Genomic DNA, 23,392 nt, shown 5'->3' on the forward strand with positions numbered 1-23,392 from the left:
TTAGTTGCCTGTCATTGCTGGAGTCTTCTTCAAGGGAACTGATATCTGTAGAGAGAATTGGAAAAGTGAAGCTTGACATGTTATCATTCCCCATTAGGAGTGGTGTTAACATGACCTGTTTAAAACTAATTGGCTAGAAAGCAAAACAAACCTTTGGAGAAATGAGGAAATGAAGCTTTTGAAAGCACATTTATCTCAAAAACAAACATTCAAGGTAAAAATTACTTGGGACAGTTTTAGCTTTACCATAAAACTTTGATATTTTAGAATTGTTTTATACCAGAAATGTCAAGAATTTCTCACAAGTTATAAAATGTGCCCAATGAGAAAGATCAAGTAATTATTTTGTCAAAATGGTCTTTTTTAATTATGTCTGTGCATCTGCAAAATCTCATCATTATTACTTAAAGGACACTAGTTATAAAGAGATCTTGGTGCCATAAAATAGACACCTGGAGGAGCATCCTTGGTTTATTTGTGATGTTGTGAGAGTGTGACAGTCTGTGTGGGTGGGGGCAGAATTCTACAGAGAAACCCCAGCTGGGCGGTTGTCTAAAATATTCATCCTGTGGCCTGTTATTCCAGATTTATCTGTGTATGGTTATGTAGAACTAATTAACCTGCTGTAAGACTTGCACTCAGTCTTCTCACTTGGGAATAGGAAGATCAAATTTCATTCTTTGTCTACCACTGGGACCACCTGCCACATGGATGGAGTCAGTTATTTCCTGGGCTCAGAAGTATGGTTCAGAAAATGAGAGATAATAATGCAAAAGGTTGACCTGTAATACTCTGCTGATTGGTGGACAGTTAAAACTGAAAAGAGCTCTGCAGAGGGAGAAGTTACTTCTCTTTTTCTACAATTATCCAATTATTTTGACCAAAATCTAGTAAATATACTGCACACTGTCCTCAAGTTATCACTAAATATTCTAACTCTGCTAGCAAAGATACCATTTCTACTCAGTGAAGGGAACTTCTCTGCAGAGGTTGAGCTGCTCATGGCAGACTGCAGGTAGATCGTCTTGTGGAAGAGTCTGTTGCTTAAGAATACCACCAAGGAGAACAGGTGCAACTGGAAAAGGTATGCTTTTCCAGGGGTCTTTGCTTCATTAGCACTGATGATGAATAAAGGAAAGAGGATAGAGAAGAGGCAGCCACTGATAATGTATGAGGACTGCATTGCTGTGATGAAAGCCAAGGGCAAACCAAATCCAAAGTAGTAAGGCCAATTCCTTTCTATGTTTGACAATCACTGGTGCATTTCAATTCCTTTATTGAACCAATGATATTCAAAGCAGTATAATGAATAGAGAAGAGACATATGCAGCAAACTGACCAGCTGACCAACAAGATGGATGGGAAAGAGACTCACAAACATCCCCTGGATAAGAAAAAGAGCTTGCAGCAAAAGGTTGAAGAGCATGTCGGCAATTATCTTGCTGACACTAGGGAATGGATGAGGCTTCCTCCTGATACCGCAAATGCTAGGTCAGCAATATCTTGAAACCAAATGGCATTTACAACTTTACTAAGCACAAACAGGGGAAGCACAAAGAGCACTAAAAATTGATGTGAGGAAGAATTCCAGCCATGACCAAACATCTCCATGTAGTGATGGATCACCAATAATTTGGGCTGTTACTGACTGAAGCACAGGAATAAACACACGATAAAACAGGAGGAGACTGAACAAGAACACTCCACCATTCCAAGCACAACACTGGAAAATTCTACTAACAATACGTGGCTCACCTGCCAAGGTCCTGGAGAAAGGTTTTGACACTGTCAGCCATCTCCTCACCACCCAGACTGTCAACTACACAGAAGAGAGAAAAGCACCCCAAAATCTCTCATCATGAAGGACCAGCAGCTCCCTAGCCCACCGCGGGCCATCTGGACCCCTCCACGCCCAGCTGCCCGCTCCACCGGGGCGCTCCCAGGGCCCTCTTTGTTTAGATTGATTCCCAAGTATTTTATTGTTTTTGAGGCTATTGCAAATGGAGTTGTTTTTCTCATTTTCCTTGCAGATATTTCATCAGTTGCATATAAACATGCTTTACATTTATGCATGTTGATTTTATAGTCTGATATTTTGCTGAATTCATTGATGAGGTCTAGAAGTTTTCTGGAGGAGCTTTTTGGATCCTCTAAATATAGAATCATGCCATCAGCACATAGTGACACCTTAAGTTCCTATTTTCCTATTCATATCCCTTTAATTTCTGTAGTCTGTCTAATAGCTCTAGCTGGATTTTTTAGGACAATGTTGAATAGAAATGGTGAAAGAGGACATCACTGTCTGGTTTCCATTTTTAAAGGGAATGGTTTCACCACTTTTTCTCCATTAAGAATGATGTTGGCCATGGGCTTAGCATAAATAGCCTTTACAATGTTCAGGTATGTTCCTACTATACCTATTTTTTCTAGTGTTTTGAGCATGAAGGAGTGTTGTATTTTGTCGAATGTTTTTCTGCATCAATTGAAATAACTATATGATTCTTATCTTTAAATCTATTGACATGTTGGATTATGTTTATTGATTTACTGATGTTAAACCATCCTTGCATTCCAGGGATGAACCCCACTTCATCGTGGTGCACGATTTTCTTAATATGTTTTTGGATACAGTTTGCCAATATTTTGTTAAGGATCTTAGCATCTATATTCATCAAGGATATTGGCCTAAAATTTTCTTTTCTTGATGTGTCTTTGCCTGGTTCGGGTATGAGTTCATAGAATGAGTTCGGTAGGGTACCCTCAATTTTTATTTCCTGGAATACTTTGAGAAGTGTTGGAATGAGTTCTTCTTTGAAGATCTTGTAGAGATTAGTTGAGAATCCATCTGGTCCTGGACTTTTTTTGGATGGTAAGTTTTTAATAGCTTCCTCTATTTCATTGCTTGATATTGATTTGTTTAAATTGTGTATGTCCTCCTGGTTCAGTTTGAGAGGGGCATATAGCTCTAGTAATTTGTCAATGTCTTTGGTAGATTATATTTTGTTGGAATACAGATTTTTGAAGTAGCTTCTCATTGTGTTATGTATCTCAGTGGTGTCTATTGTGATGTTTCCTTTTTCATCATAAATTTTAGTAATTTGAGTTTTCTCTTTCATTCTCTTTGTTTTTATGGCTAAGGGTTTGTCTATTTTGTTTACTTTTTCAAAGAACCAACTTTTTGTTTTGTCAGTTTTCTTTTGTTTCAATTTCATTGATTTCAGCTCTGATTTGAATTATTTCCTGTCTTCTACTACTTTTGCTGTTATTCTGTTCTTCCTTTTCTAGGGCTTTGAGCTGTAATGTCAGGTCATTTAGTTGTTGACTTTTCATTCTTTCCTTGAATGCACTCCATGCAATGATTTTTTTCTCAGTACTGCTTTAATAGTGTCCCAGAGATTTTGATATGTTCTATCATTGTTCTCATTGACCTCTAAGAATATTTTTATCTCCTCCCTGATGTTTTCTGTTATCCATGTTTCATTCAATATCATATTATTTAGTCTCCAGGTATTGGAGTAATTTCTGTTTTTTTTTTTTATTTTGTCATTGATTTCTACTCTCAATCCATTATGATCTGAAAGAACATAAGATAGTATCTCTATTTTTTTTGCATTTCCTAAGGGCTTCTTTGTGGCATACCATATGGTCTATTTTCAAGAAAGTTCCATGTGCTGCTGAGAAGAAAGTGAATCTGCTCACTGATGAACGGAATATTCTATATATGTCTATTAAGACTAGGTTATTGATTGTGTTATTGAGTTCTATGGTTTCTTTGGTTGGTTTTTGTTTGGAAGATCTATATAGTAGTGACAGCAGTGCATTAGAGTCACCCCAAATTATTGTGTTGTGGTGTATGTGATTCGTGAATTTGAGAAGTATTTATTTGATGTACAGGGATGTACCATTGTTTGGGGCATAAATATTTATTATCGTGATGTCTTCCTGATTTATGGTTTCCATAAGTAGTATGAAATGTCCTTCTTTATCCCTTCTGACTAACATTGGCTTGAAGTCCACTTTATCTGATATAAGGTTGGAAACCCCCTTTTTTTCACTGAGTCCAGGTGCATGGTAGGATTTTTCCCATCCTTTCACCTTTAATCTGTGGATGTCTTTTTCTATGAGATAAGTCTCCTGCAGGCAGCATATTGTTGGGTCTTTCTTTTTAATCCATTCTGCCAGTCTATGTCTTTTGATTGATGAGTTTAGGCCATTAACTTTCAGGGTTATTATTGAGATATGATTTGTATTCCCAGTCATTTGGCTTATTTTTCATTTTTAATATGGCTTGGTTTCTCCTTTGAGTAGTTTTTCTCTAAGGCAGTTCCTCCCTTTTCTGACCTCCATTGTTGTTTTTCTTTTCCTCCTCATGGAATATTTTGTTGAGAACATTCTGTAGTGCAGGCTTTCTATTTGTAAATTCTTTTAACTTTTGTTTATCATGAAAGGATTTTATTTCATCTTCAAATCTGAAGGCTAGTTTCGCTGGTTATAGGATTCTTGGTTGGCAACCATGTTCTTTCAGAGCTTAAAATATGTTTTTCCAGGAACTTCTAACTTTTAGAGTCTGGGTTGAGAAGTCTGCTCCTATCCGTATTGGTTTCCCCTATATGTAATCTGATGCTTTTCTCTGTGGCCTTCAAAATCCTATCTTTATTTTGAATGTTAGGCACTTTCATTATAATGTGTCTTAGTGTGGATCTGTTGTGATTTTGTGCATTTGGTGTTCTGCAAGCCTCTTGTATTTGATTTTCCATTTCGTTCTTCATGTTTGGGAAATTTTCTGATATTATTTCACTGAATAGGTTGTTCATTCCTTTGGTTTGCATCTCTGTGCTTTCCTCAATCCCCATAATTCTTAAATTTGTTCTTTTCATGATGTCCCATAGTTGTTGGAGATTCTGTTCATGATTTCTTACTATCTCCTCTGATTGGGCAACTTTATTTTCAAGATTAAATATTTTGTCTTCATTGTCTCAGGTTCTGTCTTCCAAGTGGTCTAGTGTTTTGGTGATGCTTTCCATTGAGTTTTTTATTTGGTTTATTGTTTCCTTCATTTCAAGGATTTCCGGTTTTTTTTTTCTTTTTTTTTCTTTTTTGAGAATCTCTATCTCTTTGTTGAAATGATCTTTTGCTTCCTGCAGTTGCTCTTTCAGCTTATTGGAATTATAATTCATTGCCTGCATTTGCTCTCTTATTTCATCCTTTGCTTCATGAATCATCTTAATGATGTATAATCTGAAGTTCTTTTCTGACATTTCTTCAAACATACTGTCCTTGAATTCTACTAATATAGAATCTAGATTTGTTTGGATCATTTTCTTCCCTGTTTTTTTCATGTTGTTCATGTATCTTCCCCTCTAGAAGTGTAGATCTGGGGTATTGCAGATTTCCCCCTATAGGCTTATAGTGGCCCTATAGGTTTCCAAAACTTTTCTTTAAGGGGAGATCAATACTAGCAGTGCCCAATTCAGACACTATGCAATCCTAGACCAAATATCTCCTATGAGGACAATAACAACATTGTCATAATAACCAGAATGAGTTCAAATATTATTTTCAGTAAAACAAACAGATTTGCAATAAAGTGTGATGTTTCTAATGGAGGACAAGGATGATGCAGAGGGATGTAGAATGTGACTGTTAATGGGATAAGAAAAGAATATACAGAAGTTCTAGAAAATAGAAAGGGTGAGAGTGTAATCAAAAGAAATTGTATGTTAGCATGCAAAAAGGGAGAAAGAGACTCTGAGGGAACAGGTAAACAAAAGGAAAAGAGAGCAGAAAAGTAAAGATATAAAAACTTAAATTTTTTCAATAAGGAGAAAAAAGAAAATCTACAGTATAACAGTCATATAGTAATGAAATCTCCCAGAGTTCAGTAGCCTAATGCATGAGAGGTACGTGACAATGAACTTCAAGCTTCCAGCAGGCGTCTCAGAATGGGTTTTGCCCCACCTAAAGATCAGAGCTACGGCTTCCAGGATTATCCAAGATGGCCACTCTGGCTTCGAAATGTGTTGGCAAATGGGGAGCTGCAGCTCAGGGTGTGGACGTGGTGAGCTGGAGGTCCTGGAGGTGGGATGAGGTTGGTCAGGCAGGGGTCCTGGAGGTCGGGTGTGTTTGATGTGGTTGTGGGATCCTGGAGGCTGGTTGCTATCATTCAGTCTGGGGTCCCAGTGATAGGGTGCAGTCAATTGTTCTGGGGGTCCTTGTGGCAGGGAGCAGTCAATCATTGTGAAGGCCACAGAGACAGGGAGTGATCAGTCGGGCTGAGGGATCCTGGAGACGGGGCTCTGTCATTTTGGCCAGAAGTCCCTTGGGTCCTGGCTGTTGTCTCAAAATGGTGACAGTCACGTGTAATCAAACCTGCAGGTACTGTAACAGTGAACTTCCAGGCAACAGCAGGCAGCTGGTGCTCCACTGGCCATGGATGATCAGTTGGCTGACTTTTGTTGGACCATTGGGAGGTGAATCTTGTGCGTTTGGTGATGGATAGGTGTAAGGCAAGTGATGGACAGGTGAGAGGCAGGCAAATAGTGGATGATAGGTGCCTGACAGTGAGCAATCTGCACTCAAAAAAGGCGTCGATATGCTGGCAGACTGCAGGTGATCACAGCAGACAAATGGGTCAAACAGCAGTAGATTGATAAGCATCAAAAACTGCCTTACCAAGAAACACATATCCTCTACTTGAAACTGGAATTATGGAGTGACAAGGAATGCAGCCTCCCTCTAGTCTGCCATCTTGGATCTCCTGGTTCCCATCATCACTGATTTTATTGTATCTGTATACCACCTAATAAAACCATTGTCAGTCATACTGCCATCATAAGTCATATATTTATATACTCATACATCTGGACATCTGGTACACAGCTCAGAAGGCAGCATTCATTTAGAATACTATGTAGGCAATCCAAGATGGTGGACTAGAGGGTGACTGTATCTCCTGTCGCTCCAGAACCCAGGATTCAACAAGGGGAGGCATTGAGAGACTCGGACTAAAAGAGAGCCATGGGGTGAGTCTCCCCCACCAGGCGAAGCTCGTCCTGGACAGCAGGCCCAAATAGGGGCAGCTTATCAGAGCAGAGCCAGGCAGCTAGAGTCTTCCCCTGGTAGACCTGATCCCTCCGGTGGTGGGCTCCTCCCACATGGCCAGCTTCTCAGAGCAGCCCCCCAGTGAGAGTCTTTCTGCACAGAACCAGATCCAAGTCCCAGAGCCAGGGGTGAGCTCCGACCCACAGGCAGCTTCAGGGACCAGGACAGGGCAGCAAGGGACTTCCACAAGCAGCCCTGTGCCCTCCAGCAGCAGGCTTCTTTCAGAGCCAGTTTCTTGGATCAGACCGCCCATGAGAGCCTTTCCGCACAGAGCCAGCTCCAAGCCCTGGAACCAGTATCAGGCTAGGGGCAGCTTTCTTCAGAAGCACTGCATTATCAAGTTCCTCCGAGACTTCAGGCTACTGAAGACTGGGGGTGATATACTGGAAATCTACAGGGACACTACAAGCCAATAGAAGAAATCTGCAATATCTCAGAGTTCCACTGACATATGACTAATATGAGAAAACAAGGGAAGAAAATGTCCCAAACAAACCTAGGTACTATATCAATAAAACCCAATGACAGCACAGCAGAAGAAATGTCAGAAAGTGAGTTCAGAATGTACATAATTAAAACAATCAGAGAAGCAAATGAGGAGATGAAAGAGCAAATGCAGGCATTAAATGATCGCACCAATCAACAGTTAAAAGAGCAAATATATGGGAAGCAAAAGAGCATTTCGAAAAAAGAGTTAGAGATAATGAAAAAAAAACAAACAAACAGAAATCCTTGAAATGAAGGAAGCAATAAACCAAGTGAAAAACTCCATAGAAAGCATAACAAATAGGATAGGACACCTGGAAGACAGAAACTCAGATATTGAAGACAAAATATTTAATCTTGAAAACAAAGATCACCAAACAGAGAAGATGGTAAGAAATCATGAACAGAATCTGCAAGAATTATGAGATATCATGAAAAGGCCAAATTTAAGAATTATTGGGATCGAGGAAGGCTTAGAGAAACAAACCAAAGGAATGAACAATCTATTCAATGAAATAATATCAGAAAATTTCCCAAATCTGAAGAATGAAATGGAACACCATGTACAAGAGGCTTATAGGACTCCAAATATACAAAATTACAATAGATCCACACCAAGGCACATTATTATGAAAATATCTAACATACAAAATAAAGACAGAATTTTAAGGGCTGCGAGAGAAAAGAATCAAATTACATTCAGAAGGAAACCAATAAGAATATCAGCAGATTTTTCAATCCAGACCCTAAAAGCTAGAAGGGCCGGGAACAATATTTACCAAGCCCTGAAAGAAAATGGATGCCAACCAAGAATCTTATACCCAGCAAAACTTACTTTCAGATTTGACGACGAAATAAGATCCTTCCATGATAAACAAAAGCTAAAGGAATTTACAAAAAGAAAGCCAGCATTACAAAACATTCTCAGCAAAATATTCCATGAGGAAGAGATGAAAAACAAAGATGCAAATCAGCAACAAGAGGAACTATCCTAAAGGAATAGCCAAATAAAGGAGAAAACAAATCATTTCAAAAAACAAAAATGAGTCAAATGACTGGGAATACAAATCATATCACAATAATAACCCTGAGTGTTAATGGCCTGAACTCATCAATCAAAAGACATAGACTGGCAGATTGGATTAAAAAGAAAAATCCAACAATATGCTGCATGCAAGATACTCATCTCCTAGAAAGGGATACCCATAGACTAAAGGTGAAAGGATGGGAAAAACATACCATGCACATGGACACAGCAAAAAAACTGGAGTATTCATGCTCATTTCAGATAATGTGGACTTCAAGCCAAAACTAGTCAAAAGGGATAAAGAAGGACATTACATACAGCTTAAGGGAAGCATAAATCAGCAAGATATAACAATCATAAAAATCTATGCCCCGAACATTGGCTCATCCATGTACGTCAAACAAATGCTTCTCAATTCCAGAAATCAAATAGACCACAACACATTAATACTAGGCAATTTTAACACACCTCTCTCAATACTGGATAGATCTGCCAAACAAAAATTGAATAAAGAAACCATAGATCTCAATAACAAAATCAACAATTTAGACTTAACAGACATTTATAGAATATACCATCTGACAAAGAATGAATACACGTTCTTCTCAGCAGCACATGGATCCTTCTCTAAAATAGACCATATTTTATGCCGCAAAGCTACTGTTAGCAAATACAAGAAGATAGAGATACTACCTTGTATTCTATCAGATCATAATGGATTGAAATTAGAAATAAATGACAGAATAAAAAACACAGACTTCTCCAATACCTGGAGATTAAGTAATACACTATTATATGATGAATGGATAACAGAAGACATCAGGAGGGAAATAAAAAAAATTCTTAGAAGTAAATGAGAACAAAACACATCATATCAAAATCTCTGGGACACTATGAAAGCAGTACTTAGAGGAAGATTTATTTCATGGGGTGCATTCAACAAAAGAAGTAAAAATCAACAAATAAATGACTTAACACTACAGTTCAAAGCCTTAAAAAAAGAAGAGCAGACCAACACCAAATGTAGTAGAAGAGAGGAAATAGTTAAAATCAGAACTGAAATCAATGAAATTGAAACAAAAGAAACAAGTGGAAAAATTAACAAAATAAATAATTGGTTCTTTGAAAAAATAAGCAAAATTGATAAACCCTTAGCCACACTAACAAAGAGAAAGAGGGAGAAAACTAAAATTACTGAAATTAGGAATGAACAAGAAAATATCTCAACAGACACAACTGAAATAGAAAGCATAATTAGAAGCTATTTTGAAAATCTATTCTCCAACAAAACAGAAAACCTTGAAGACATCAACAAATTTCTAGAGACATACTAATTACCTTAACTGAACGAGGAAGATATACACAACTTAAATAAATTAATTTAAAGCAATGAAATAGAAGAGGTCATCAAAAGTCTACCAACAAAGAAAAGTCCGGGACGAGATGGGTTCTCAGCCAAATTCTACAAAGAACTCATTCCATAAAGAATGAGTTCATTCCAATTAAAGAAGAGCTCATTCCAATACTCCTCAAAGTATTCCATCAAATAGAAGAGGAAGGAACCCTCCCAAAATCATTCTGTGAAACCAATATCACCCTGATACCTAAACCAGACAGAGACACATTGAGGAAAGAAAATTTCAGAGCAAAATCCTTAATGAACATCTACACAAATTTCTCAACAAAATTTTAGCAAATCGCATACAAAAATATATTTAAAAAATAGTGCACCACGATCAAGTGGCTTTTATCCCAGGGATGCAAGGTTGGTTCAACATACGGAAATCAATAAATATCATTCACCATATCAAGAGAATTAAATTTAAGAATCACATGATTATTTCAATACACACAGAAAAAGCATTCAATAAAATACAGCATGCCTTCATACTCAAAACACTAGAAAAAATTGGGGTAGTGGGAACATTTCTTAACATTGTAAAGGCCATCTACACTAAGCCCATGGCCAAAATCATTCTTAATGGTGAAAAACTGAAAGCAATCCCCTAAAAACTGGAACAAGGCAAGAATGCCCTCTTTTACCATTTCTATTCAACATCGTCCTTGAATTTCTAGCCAGAGCAATTAGACAAACCAAAGAAATTAAAGGGATATGAATTAGAAAAGAAGAACTCAAACTATCCCTGTTCACTGATGACATGATTATATATTAAGAAGTACCTGGAAATTCCACCAGAAAACTTTTAGGACTCATAAGTGAATTCAGTAAAGTAGCAGGTTACAAGATCAATGCTCATAAATCCAATGCATTTTTATACATTAGTGATGAATCTTCAGAAAGAGAAATTAGAAAAACTACCCCATTCACAATAGCATTGAAAAAATAAAATACTTGGGAATCAATCTCACAAAAGAGGTGAAAGACCTCTACAATGAGAACTACAGAACACTAAAGAAAGAAATTCAAGAAAACCTTAGAAGATGGAAAGATCTCCCATGTTCTTGGATAGGCAGAATTAATATTGTCAAAATGGTCATACTACCTAAAGTGCTATACAGATTCAATGCAATTCCAACTAAAATCCCAATGATGTACCTTGCAGAAGTAGAGCAAGCAATTATGAAATTCATCTGGAAGAATAAAAAACCCAGAATAGCTAAAGCAATCCTCAGTAGAAAGAGCGAAGCAGGGGGTATTGCAATGCCAGATCTTCAACTCTACTACAAAGCAAAAGTAACAAAAACGGCATGGTATTGGTACCAAAATAAACAGGTAGATCAATGGTACAGAATAGAGGACATGGACACAAACCCAAATAAATACAATTTTCTCATACTAGATAAAGGGGCCAAAAATATGCAATGGAGAAAAGATAGCCTCTTCAACAAATGGTGCCAGGAAAACTGCAAATCCATATGCAACATAATGAAATTAAACCCCTGTCTCTCACTCTGCACAAAAATCAACTCACAATGGATCAAGGACCTTGAAAACAGACCAGAGACCCTGCATCTTATAGAAGAAAAAGTAGGTACAAATCTTCAACTTGTTGACTTAGGATCAGACTTCCTTAACAGGACTCCCATAGCACAAGAAATAAAAGCAAGAATCAACAACTGGGATAGAGTCAAACTAAAAAGCTTTCTCTCAGCAAAGGAAACTATCAGTAAAGTGAAGAGAGAGCCTACAGAGTGGGAGAATATCTTTGCCACTCATACTTCAGATAGAGCGCTAATTTCCAGAATATATAAAGAACTCAAAAAACTCTACACCAAGAATACAAATAATCCAATCAACAAATGGGGTAAGGAAATGAACAGACATTTCACAGAAGAAGATGTACAAGCAATCACAGATATATGAAAAAATGTTCAACATCTCTAGCAATAAGAGAAATACAAATCAAAACCACCCTAAGATTCCATCTCACCCCCATTAGAATGGTGATTATCAAGAACACAAGCAACAATAGGTGTTGGGGAGGATGTGGTGAAAAAGGAACACTCATACATTGCTGGTGTGGTTGCAAATTAGTGCAGCCACTCTGGAAAGCAGTATGGAGATTCCTCAGAAAGCTTGGAATGGAAACACCATTTGACCCACCTCTCCCACTCCTTGGCCTATACCCAAAGGACTTAAAATCAGCATACTACAGAGATACAGCCGCATCAATGTTCATTGCTGCTCAATTCACCATAGCCAGATTGTGGAACCAACCTAGATGCCCTTCAGTTGATGAATGGATAAAGAAACTGTGGCATATATATATACAATGGAATATTACTCTGCCTTGAAGAATGATAAATTATAGCATTTGCAGGCAAATGGATGAAATTGGAGAATATCATGCTAAGTGAGATAAGCCAATCTCAAAAAACTAAAGGATGAATGATCTCGCTGATAAGCGGATAAGGACATATAATGGGGGGTGGGAGGGGTTAGTGTTAGGGTTAGGGTTAGGTTTAGGATTAGGGTTAAGGAGGGTGGTAAGAATGGAGGAAGGAAGGACTGTATAGAGGGAAAAGAGGAGTAAGAGGAGTGGGAGGGGTGGGGGGAAGGAAAAAAATAAGAATGAATCAAACAACAGTACCCTATGTCAATTTATGATTACACAAATCGTATGCCTTGACTCCATGTACAAATAGAGAAACAACATGTATCACATTTTTTTACAATTAAAAAAGTAACAAAAAAGAAAGAAAAAAAAAGAAATGTGGTGTGTGTGTGTATATATATATATATATATATATATATATATATATATATATATGATGAAATATTACTCTGCCATGAAGAATGATAAAATTATGGCATTTGCAGGCAAATGGATGAAATTGGAGAATATCATGCTAAGTGAGATAAGCCAATCTCAAAAAACTAAAGGACAAATGATCTCACTGATAAGCAGATTAGGACATAGAATGGGGGGTGGAAGAGTTTAGCTTTAGGGTTAGGGTTAGGTTTAGGGTTAGGGTTAAGGAGGGTGGTAAGAATGGAGTTAGGAAGGACTGTATAGAGGGAAAAGGTGGAGGGGAAGGGAAAAAATAACAGAATGAATCAAACAACATTACCCTATGTAAATTTATGATTACACAAATGGTATACCTTGACTCCATGTACAAACAGAGAAACAACATGTATCCCATTTGTTTACAATAAAAAATAGAATACTATGTAAACAACATAGCCTCTATTGCTTCAGGAAAACTCCTGATATTTCTTAATGAGTTGTTTTAGTCAGCTTTTTCTGCTGTTGTGTTCTTACTTGTGGACAGGAGCAAATTTAGAGGATGAAATGTTTATTTCAGCTCCCAACTTCAGAGTTCTCAGTCCATTGATGGCTGACTCTTTTGCTGTGGGTCCAACGTGAGGCAGGACCTCATGGCAGAAGGACACGAGGAGGAAAGCAGCCAGGGCCCTATACCAGGAAGCAGAGAGAGACCATTTCCCTCACTGCAGATAAGATATGGACCCCAAAGTCATGGCCAGGGACTCACTTCTAGCCATACATATCCTACCTTCCTACAGTACCACCCAGTTAGCCCCTATCAGGGGATTGACACACTGATCAAGTTAAGGTTCTCATAACCCAGTCATTTTACCCCTAACCTTCCTTGCATGATTCATACATGAGCTTTTAGGGGGAACAATTAATATCTAAACCACAACAGTGATGCTTCCTGGATTTTCCAGGCAGTATGTTTAGACCCTTATATCTTTGGTGTTACAACATTTTTTGTTTTTAAAGAGGCAGGTAAGTATTATTCTCATTTTATACATGATGGGATACATGATCTCAGACAAAAAATGACTGCATTTTTATGAATCTGTTGTGTTTTCTGTAAAATAGTTTATATTGTACTCAGTGATCTACAGTGCTTAAGGACATAGAGTTTGGTGTGAGATACACCTAGACCTCAACTTGTTTTGGTTCCTTGTAGCTATAAAGGTTTGAGCACGTTAATGTAATACCTTTTTTTGTAAATTTCCACCATTGAAAATAATACTGTGTACATTAAATTTTTTGAAGATTTAAATGCATTAATGTACTGGAAACATCCCAAAGCTTTATAGACTTTTTTATAGTTGCTTTAATAATCAGTAATAAAGGCAATTCCATTTTGTGTGCTGTTCTTTCAGAGATTATGAGATCACTTACTTGGCAGCAGAAACTGAGGGACCTCACACAGCAGCCATATGTATTTAAGCAGAGGTCAGTGTAGACCAGCCATTCCTCTTTTATCAGCATTGTAAACAGTGAGTGGAAGGAATTAAAAAATAAGATGATGAACCTCAAATAGCAAGGAAAATAGTTGTTCCATAGTCCAGAACAGGCTGATCCAGATAAGGTTTCATACAGTATAGATAAAATAAAGTAGGAGATTTGAATCATCTGACCACACAAAGAAGAAATGAGAAATGACTAAAGTTTGAATTTTGAAATGTTGTAGTATTAATACTGTGTCTATGAACTCTGAGGTGTTCTTTTCTTTTTTGGTGGTGCTGGGGATTGAACCCATGGTGCCACTCACACCAGCCCCTACCACTCTACCACTCAGCCCCAGCCCATGGGGTGTTCCTGACATACCATCATTTCTACGGTTCTTCATAGTAACTTTGAGCCACCAAGAAGTGTTTGAATTAGGACCAATGTACTATAGAAAGACTCTGATTAGTTATTTTTTGTTTTGTTTTGTTTTTGCAGTGCTGGGGATTGAACCCAGGGCCTTGTGCTTACAAGGGAAGCACTCTACCAACTGAGCCAACTCCCCAGCCCAATCAATTGGTTTTAATCTTTGTTATTTGATCACCAGTTACCTGTCCATTCATTCCTTTCACTTTTTTTTATTTGATAAATAAAAATGCTGGGGATAGATCTCAGGGGCAATTAACTACTGAGCCATATCCCCAGCCCTATTTTGTACTTTTTTAAAGGCAGGATATCACTGAGTTGCTTACTAACACCTCGCTTTTGCTGAGGGTACCTTTGAACTATAATCCTCCTGCGTCAGCCTCCAGAGCCACTGGGAATACAGGCATGCACCACCATGCCCATCTGTCCTTTTACTCTTAATCGTACTTGATTGTAAAAATACTAATTTTGAATATGTTTATTTTTTAATTTAATTCATAGAATTAAGGTAAGTCAATAGAAAGGTTTTTGGTCAGTGGTGTGGTAAATGTTATGAATTCAGAACTCAGTAAACATGTTTGATTTGGGGGCTTTTTCTCATTGTTATTTTACAGTTTTTAAAGGTCAGTGTCTGCTTGTTTTCTAATCCTTATTTGCCTTCTGTTAATAGGGAACATTATTAAAATCAAGTCCTGCTCCTAAATATTTTGTGCATGTGTGTGTGTGTGTGTGTGTGTGTGTGTGTGTGTGTGTGTGTGTTTGGTCTAGTCTATCTTCTCATTTATTTTAAGTGATACAAAAAAAGCATTTACCTCCAGGGAGATTTCTTATTTTAAAAAAGTTATTTCTTGTTAAGGCAAATTGAAATCTCAATACATTAACATTTTCAGAATTTTGAATCTGCTACATATATCCTAGTGACTGCATACAGCTAAGAAAATATGTGGACAACTGTCTTGTACAGGATCGTTACTCATGCAGTACTAAATTTTGGTAAACACACTAAATAAACCCTTTTGGTATGTTTTCACTATCCAAAAAGTAAGTTCAGCAATTAGAATGAGCCCTAAGCAGTTTCAAGCTTGAAGTTTATGTTTAGGCACAATTTCTCACAGTGGTCTAAGATATCAGAAATGCAGAGTTTTTTAAATGGGAACAGTATGTTTGCCTGGCTTCACAATTATCAAACCAAAAGGTGATGGTTTGTTGTGCTTCAAGTTGGTGCTTAAGTAAAATGGAGAGTCGGGGCTTTCATGTTTTTGTACAGTTTATCTCTGGTGTACTTGTTATTTCAGTTAGAGGACTTTAGTCCATTTTAAGAGTATGACCATGCATTATGTATAAGCAAAAATGAATTCCAGGTTTCATTAAGCAATAATAAAAGTATATTTATCACTACCCATGCTTGCAGAATCTTCAATTCTTCACCTGTATCCTAAATGAGAAATGGGAGACATAGGAATAAATTTTGTCAGTTAGTGTACTTATTTAAGATGAATTGTGTTTGTTTCCCCCTGCAGAGCAGTGTTCCACTCAAGAGTAGAGGACAAATACAGTTTGGGTAGTCTGCACCTTCCTTCCCCCAATAGGTCCATGTCCTAATCCCCAAAAGTGAATGTGTAATCTTTTGGCAAAGATAAATTAAGGATGCAGATGAAGTATGGTTGCTAACCAACTTACTGTAAGGTAGGAAGAGTATTATGGATTATGCTGATGAGTACAGTGTATCCTCACACAGGTTCTTAAAAGTGGAAGTGGAAGCAAAGTTGACAGAACCAGAGAGAGAGCAGAATGAGAAGCACCCATTTCTACCTTTCTGTTGTTGGAGTTGGAGGAATACTGTGAGCCAGAGGAAGCAGTATCAGACATTGCAGTTCAAGGGAACAGTCTTCCTTGGAGCCTCCAGAAAGGAAGCGTCCTGCTGTGACATCCTTACTTTTAGCAACACATTGAGACCTGCGTCAGATATCTGACCTCCATAGCTGTAAGATAATGTACTGTGCTTTTAAGCCAGTAATCAATTTGTTAAGTCAGCAAAAAAAGGAGCACTGGTAAGGATGTAGAGACCATTTGGTTGTTTAGGTATCCAGTATCCTATTAATGTGTGAGAAGTAGGATCATCTTGATGTTCATTACAGTAATCTAGGAAAAAATGTTAAGGATAGTGACAGAAAGGAATTTTCACAAAGCCCAGTGAAAGTAACAAAAGGTGGTTTGAAAGTTGAGGGAGGCTATGTTGAGTGTTTTGGTTTCAGATATACTAAATTTGTTTGTGTTTTGATATTAGGGAATTGAACCCAGTGGGATTGTACCACCGAACTACATCCCCAGGTATCTTTTTTTTTTTTTTTTTTTTTTTTTTTTTGAGAAAGGGTCTGGCTCCATTTGAAGCCAGAATTAAGGACAGGTAGTTAGTGTAGAAATAGGGGATTGGGGAGATCCAAAATGGCAGACTAGAGGGAGGCTGCATTCCTTGTCCCTCCATAACTCCGGTTTCAAGCAGAGGATATCTGTTTCTCAGTGAGGCAGTTTTTGCTGCTTATTGATCCCCTTGTGTTTACCCCATTTGTCTGCTGTGATCACCTGCAGTCTGCCAGCATATCAACGCCTTTTTTGAGTGTAGATTGCTCACTGTCAGGCATCTATAATCTGCCATTTGCCTGCCTCTCGCCTGTCCATCGCCTGCCTTAAACCTATCCATCACCCAACGCATGAGGTTCACCACCCGATCGTCCGACAACAGTCAGCAAACTGATCACTGACCACCAGTGGAGCACCAGATGCCTGCTGTTGCCTGGAAGTTCACTGTTACAGTACCTGCAGGTTTGATTACACGTGGCTGCCGCCATTTTGAGAAAATAGCCAGGCCCTGTAGGACCCCTGGCCGTACTGACTGAGCCCCGTCTCCAGAATACCTCAGCCCGACCAATCACTCCCTGCCTCTGGGGCCCTTACATGGACTGACTGCTCCCTGCCACCAGGACCCCCAGACCAACTGACTGCGCCCTATCACCGGGACCCCAGACTGACTGATTGCAGCCAGCCTCCAGGACCCCACAACCACACCAAACACACCCGACCTCCAGGATTTCTGCCTGACCAACCGCATCCTTCCTCCAGGACCTCCAGCTCACCACGTCCACACCCTGAGCTGCAGCTCCCCATTTACCAACACATTTCAAAGCCAGAGCAACCATCTTGGATAATCCTGGAAGCCGTAGCTCCGATCTTTAGGTGGGGCAAAACCCATCCTGAGACGCCTGCTGGAAGCTTGAAACTCATTGTCAGGTACCTCTCATGCATCAGGCTACTGAACACTGGGAGGTTTCATTACTGTATGACTGTTATACTGTAGATTTTCTTTTTTCTCCTTTTTAAAAAATTTAAGTTTTTATTTCTTTACTTTTCTTGCTCTCTTTTCCTTTTGTTTACCTGTTCCCTCACAATCTCTTTCTCCATTTTTTGCATGCTAATATCCAATTTCTTTTGATTACATTCTCACCCTTTCTATTTTCTAGAACTTCTGTATATTCTTTTCTTATCCCATTAACAGTCACATTCTACATCCCTCTGCATCCTCTTTGTCCTCCATTAGAAACTGCAGGCCTTATTGCATACCTGTTTGTTTTACTGAAGATAATATTTGAACTCATTCTGTTTACTATGACAATTTGGTTATTGTCCCCATAGGGGCTATTTGGTCTAGGATTGCATACTATCTGAATTGGGCACTGCTAATATTGATCTCCTCTTAAAGAAAGTGTTTTGGAAACCTATAGCGCCACTATAAGCCTATAGGGGGAAATCTGCAATACCCCAGATCTGCACTGCTAGAGCGGAAGATACATGAACAACATGAAAAAGCAAAGGAAGAAAATGATCCAAACAAATCTAGATTCTATATTAATAGAATCCAATGACAGTATGTTTGAAGAAATGTCAGAAAAGGACTTCAGATTATACATGATTAAGATGATTTGTGAAGCAAAGGATGAAATAAGAGAGCAAATACAGGCAGTGAATGATAATGCCAATAAGCAGTTGAAAGAGCAACTTCAGGAAACAAAAGATCATTTCAACAGAGAGCGATTCTCAAAAAAAAAAATTGGAAATCCTTGAATTGAAGGAAACAATAAACCAAATAAAAAACTCAATGGAAAGCATCACATAAAGACTAGACCACTTGGAGGACAATGAAGACAAAATATTTAATCTTGAAAATAAAGTGGCCCAAACAGAGAAGATGGTAAGAAATCATGAACAGAATCTCCAAGAACTGTGGGACATCATGAAAAGAACAAATTTAAGAATTGTTGGGATTGAGGAAGGCACAGAGATACAAACCAAAGGAATGAACAACCTATTCAATGAAATAAATCAGAAAATTTCCCAAACCTGAAGAATGAAATGGAAAATTAAATACAGAGGCTTGCAGAACACCAAATGCACAAAATCACAACAGATCCACATCAAGGCACATTATAATGAAAATGCCTAACATTCAAAATAAAGATAGGATTTTGAAGGCTGCAAGAGAAAAGCATCAGATTACATATAGGGGGAGACCAATAAGGATAGCAGTCGACTTCTCAACCCAGACTATCAAAGCTAAAAGGGCCTGGACCAACATATTTCAAGCTCTGAAAGAACATGGTTGCCAACCAAGAATCCTATACTCAGCAAAAATAACCTTCAGATTTGAAGATGAAATAAAATCCTTCCATGATAAACAAAAGTTAAAAGAATTTACAAATAGAAAGCCTGCACTACAGAATGTTCTCAACAAAATAGTCCATGAGGAGGAAATGAAAAACAACAATGTAGGTCAGCAAAGGGTGGAACTGCCTTAGAGAAAAACTACTCAAAGGATAAACCAAGCCAAATTAAAAATGAAAAATAAGCCAAATGACTGGGAATACAAATCATATCTCACTAATAACCCTGAACGTTAACGTTAATGGCTAAACTCATCAATCAAAAGACATAGACTGGTAGAATGGATTAAAAAGAAAGACCCAACAATATGTTGCCTGCAAGAGACTCATATCAGAAAAAGACAACCACAGACTAAAGGTGAAAGGATGGGAAAAAACCTACCATGCACATTGACTCAGTAAAAAAGCAGGGGTTTCCATCCTTATATCAGATAAAGTGGACTTCAAGTCAAAGTAGTCGGAAGAGATACAGAAGGACATTTCATACTGCTTAAGGGAACCATAAATCAGGAAGACATAATGATAGTAAATATTTATGCCCCAAACAATGGTGCATCCCTGTACATCAGATTCTTCCTTAGCTTTCAGGGAAGCAATGTTGCTACTGAGTAAATTAGCTGGTGGTGTGAAAAAAAAAAAAAAAAAGAAAAGAAATACGGGATCGGGTCAAATTGAGGAAATGGAGGCCATAAAAGCCATCTGCCTCTGGAAGTTGAAGACTGTTCTGGGAGGATGGAATATCAAGGATCTGCAGAGCCCATTGATAACCAAATTTACCTACCCTTGTCAGAGACTACAGGCAGAAAGATGTTAATTAATGCCCCCTGGGCCCTTCCCTGTCTGAATCACCTCTGCCTTACCCCTGCCCATGACTTCTCACTTTATGCAAAACCAGGCCTAGTCACATAGGCAGGAAGGAGAGATAAGGGGGGAGAGAAGTGGAGAACAAAAGAGACTTTAACCTATAAAAGATGTAGGGCGCCCTCACTTCTGGGGACTTTAGAACATCAGCCATGGCCCCCTTCTTCCTGCCTGGAGAATTCTGTATTATTAACTTTAAATAAAACCTGCTTAATATGCTTGCCTTGGCGTGCTTCTCTAGTGTTCAATCTTCAACATTAGAAGGAGCAGAACTTGTCACCATTAAACGGAGGTATCACATTGCCCAGACTGGCCTTAAATATGTGATCCTCCTGCTGTAGCCTCAGTTGCTGGGATAACAGACATATACCACCAAGCCCAGCACCAGATATCCAATTTGAAGCAATGGTGGTGAATGGAGCAAAGATTTATAAATGTAAAACACAGCTTTATAAATGTAAAACAGAGCTTTATAAATGTAAAACAAGAGCTCTCTGAGCTCAGGCCAGGAGGAGTGCTTTATAAATGTAAAACAAGAGCTCTCTAAGCTCAGGCCAGGAGGAGTGCACTGATACTAATTATGCAAATTAGGTAACCCTAAGCTGTAAGACTAGATAAAGTACTAAGCTGTGTGTGGTAGATAAGATATGCCCTGTGTGAAACATATAAAAACCCTGGATTGTAACCCTGCTTGGGGCTATACCTGCTCCGCGACCGTCTGCGCACGGTCACGGTCAGGTCATTAAGCTGGCTGGCGTGCCCCCCTGTGTGTGAGAGCATCATAAAATAAACCATTCGTTGGTTTGCCATCTCCGTGTGATCGTGTCCTCAATCCCGTACGTCTCGTCGTCCTCTGATTGGCAACTCAGAGAAGTCTAGCTGCCCTTCAAGACAAAGAAGCGCTGCGGTGCTGCTCGCTTCAGCTGGCGTAGTCGGCAGGATCCCTGAACGAACATCGCGGGTCCGTGGATTGGTAAGAAAATCCCTTAGCCTTAACAGAATATATCTCCCACAGGCCAGTCAGCATATATATATAAATATAATAATACATATATAGTTATATTTATTATCTTGAGTTGATTTACACCCATATTAAGATATATGTTTATTTAAATATTTAAACTGAGGCACTTGGCGAACTGAGGTCAGTCTCTAATACCTCTGAAACTCCAAAAGGCACGACCGGGGAAACCTGGTTTAAGACCGGCATTGGTCAGCGAACCTTGACTGAAACTCCAAAAGGCACGACCGGGGAAACCTGGTTTAAGACCAGCATTGGTCAGCGAACCTTGACTGAAACTCCGAAAGGCACGACCGGATACGTCTGGTTTAAGACCGGCATGGGGGCGTGACACCCGCGCTTCACACGGTAGCGGACGTCAAGGGGAGTCTGGCAAAGGTAGCGGATGAGGGGAGACACACGACCCTAACCGCCAAGTGCACAGTAAATTCTGCTCCAATTCATTTACCTCTAGCCTCAAACAAGTCAACTCAGATAATAATTACAGTAATTATAGCATTAATATCATAATATGATAAGGGACTGGCTTATAAGTAAATATTGCTTCGAGCTAGACAGTTTGTACAAGGGTACCCAGAACGACTCAATCCTTCAGTGGAGAATTAGAATTCTTAAGGTGCGCACCTTGGCAAAATTAATAAGGCTACTCCACTAAGTAGTAAATGAATATGGCCATGGCAAATCTTATTTCAGCGTTTAAGAGATTAAAAATTAAGGAGGATCCTGCAGGTCTCAAACCCCAATCACCTTGGAGAAATAGCGAACGCATAGTTCAAGAGAAGTTTGTTAAGTATAAGAAAGGCACAGACGTTCAAATCCCGTTGAGCAATCCGGAGAACGTCGAGCCTATCTTGGCTCGAGCCGACAAAAAGGAAATCCCAGGGATATTAATGAAAGTAATAGATGACATCCATCAAGACAGAATGAGAGGCAAATGCCTAGTAAAAGAAGCAATACAAAACGCCAGATCCCCCGCTATAGTTAACCAGTTATCAAAATTTGCAGACCCAGTGAGCGTAACTAAGACTAACACACCAGCCAGAGGATGGAATGATAAGTCAGAAGTAGTAGAAACTAGAGAATTGAACAGACAAGAATTAGCTCAGGCAAGGATAGATTATAGGCAAGGAAATATGTCCGACGCAGATTATATGGTTCACTTATATCAAGGAGGAGCACGATCCCTCCGTTTGAATAATGAGGAATTAGGTCAATTGGCTTTAACACCAGAAAATCCTAATTTGCATGATGCCTTACAAGTAGTACAGGAAAGTGTAATAGGCACCTTTTCATTATGGACGTGGATGTGCATGGCATGGAGGCATGCCTTCCCTATTATAGATTTAGAGCAGTTTCAGGATAAGGTGAGATGGCAAACACCAGAGGAAGGTCTAAAAATGGTTAAGAAAATAGGCACATTACTATGTATTTATGATGATCACGCAGACCATCCTCTCCGCCATCCCTTAAATAAAACCCTTAAAAGGCTAATTCTTAGAGGAGCCCCTTCCACTTTGCAGTTTTCTCTACAAACGGCCATGTCCACCTATAACTCACTCTCAGATGTATATCAATTCCTAAAGGATTGCAGGGAATTGCAACAGAAACCGAAGCTAACGTTCCAGGTCTCTCAGAGACTCCCCCGCCCCCTTGCTCGAGTGGAGTCACGGGCCCGATCAACCCGTTGGAATCCATTCCGCCGTATTCAACCTAATAGAACCTCAGGGCGGCAGGGAAACTTTCTGCAAAATAGATATAGAACACCCACAACCCAGCAACCTTTTTCTGAGATCCGTAGAGCAAAAAACGGACTAGGGGTCCAGCGTTCTGGCCAAACCTGGCACCCCAAGCTCGTTTCAGGCCGTTTCAGGGGCCAAATTCAAAGCCCACCTCGTCCCAACTTACCTCCAATCGTAAGAACATCACACCCCCAACCCAGAAGCAATTACAGGATAAACAATCAGCGGTGGAACTTACAAAACAGATTACAACCTTCTCGTTCCACACAAGTAAATTATCGATCCTAGAACTAGATAACAGACCTCACATTTTTGTGACCGGTGATTGTAATGGCACCACTTTTAGT

General features: G+C 38.9%; 1 pseudogene; it reads right to left on the reverse strand.

The window, feature by feature from the left end:
• LOC124975656 (etoposide-induced protein 2.4 homolog) lies at positions 1-23,001 on the reverse strand (annotated as a pseudogene).
• Between the last annotated feature and the right edge of the window lie 391 nt (positions 23,002-23,392).

Source organism: Sciurus carolinensis, unplaced genomic scaffold (assembly GCF_902686445.1).
Source record: "Sciurus carolinensis unplaced genomic scaffold, mSciCar1.2, whole genome shotgun sequence".
NCBI lineage: Eukaryota > Metazoa > Chordata > Mammalia > Rodentia > Sciuridae > Sciurus > Sciurus carolinensis.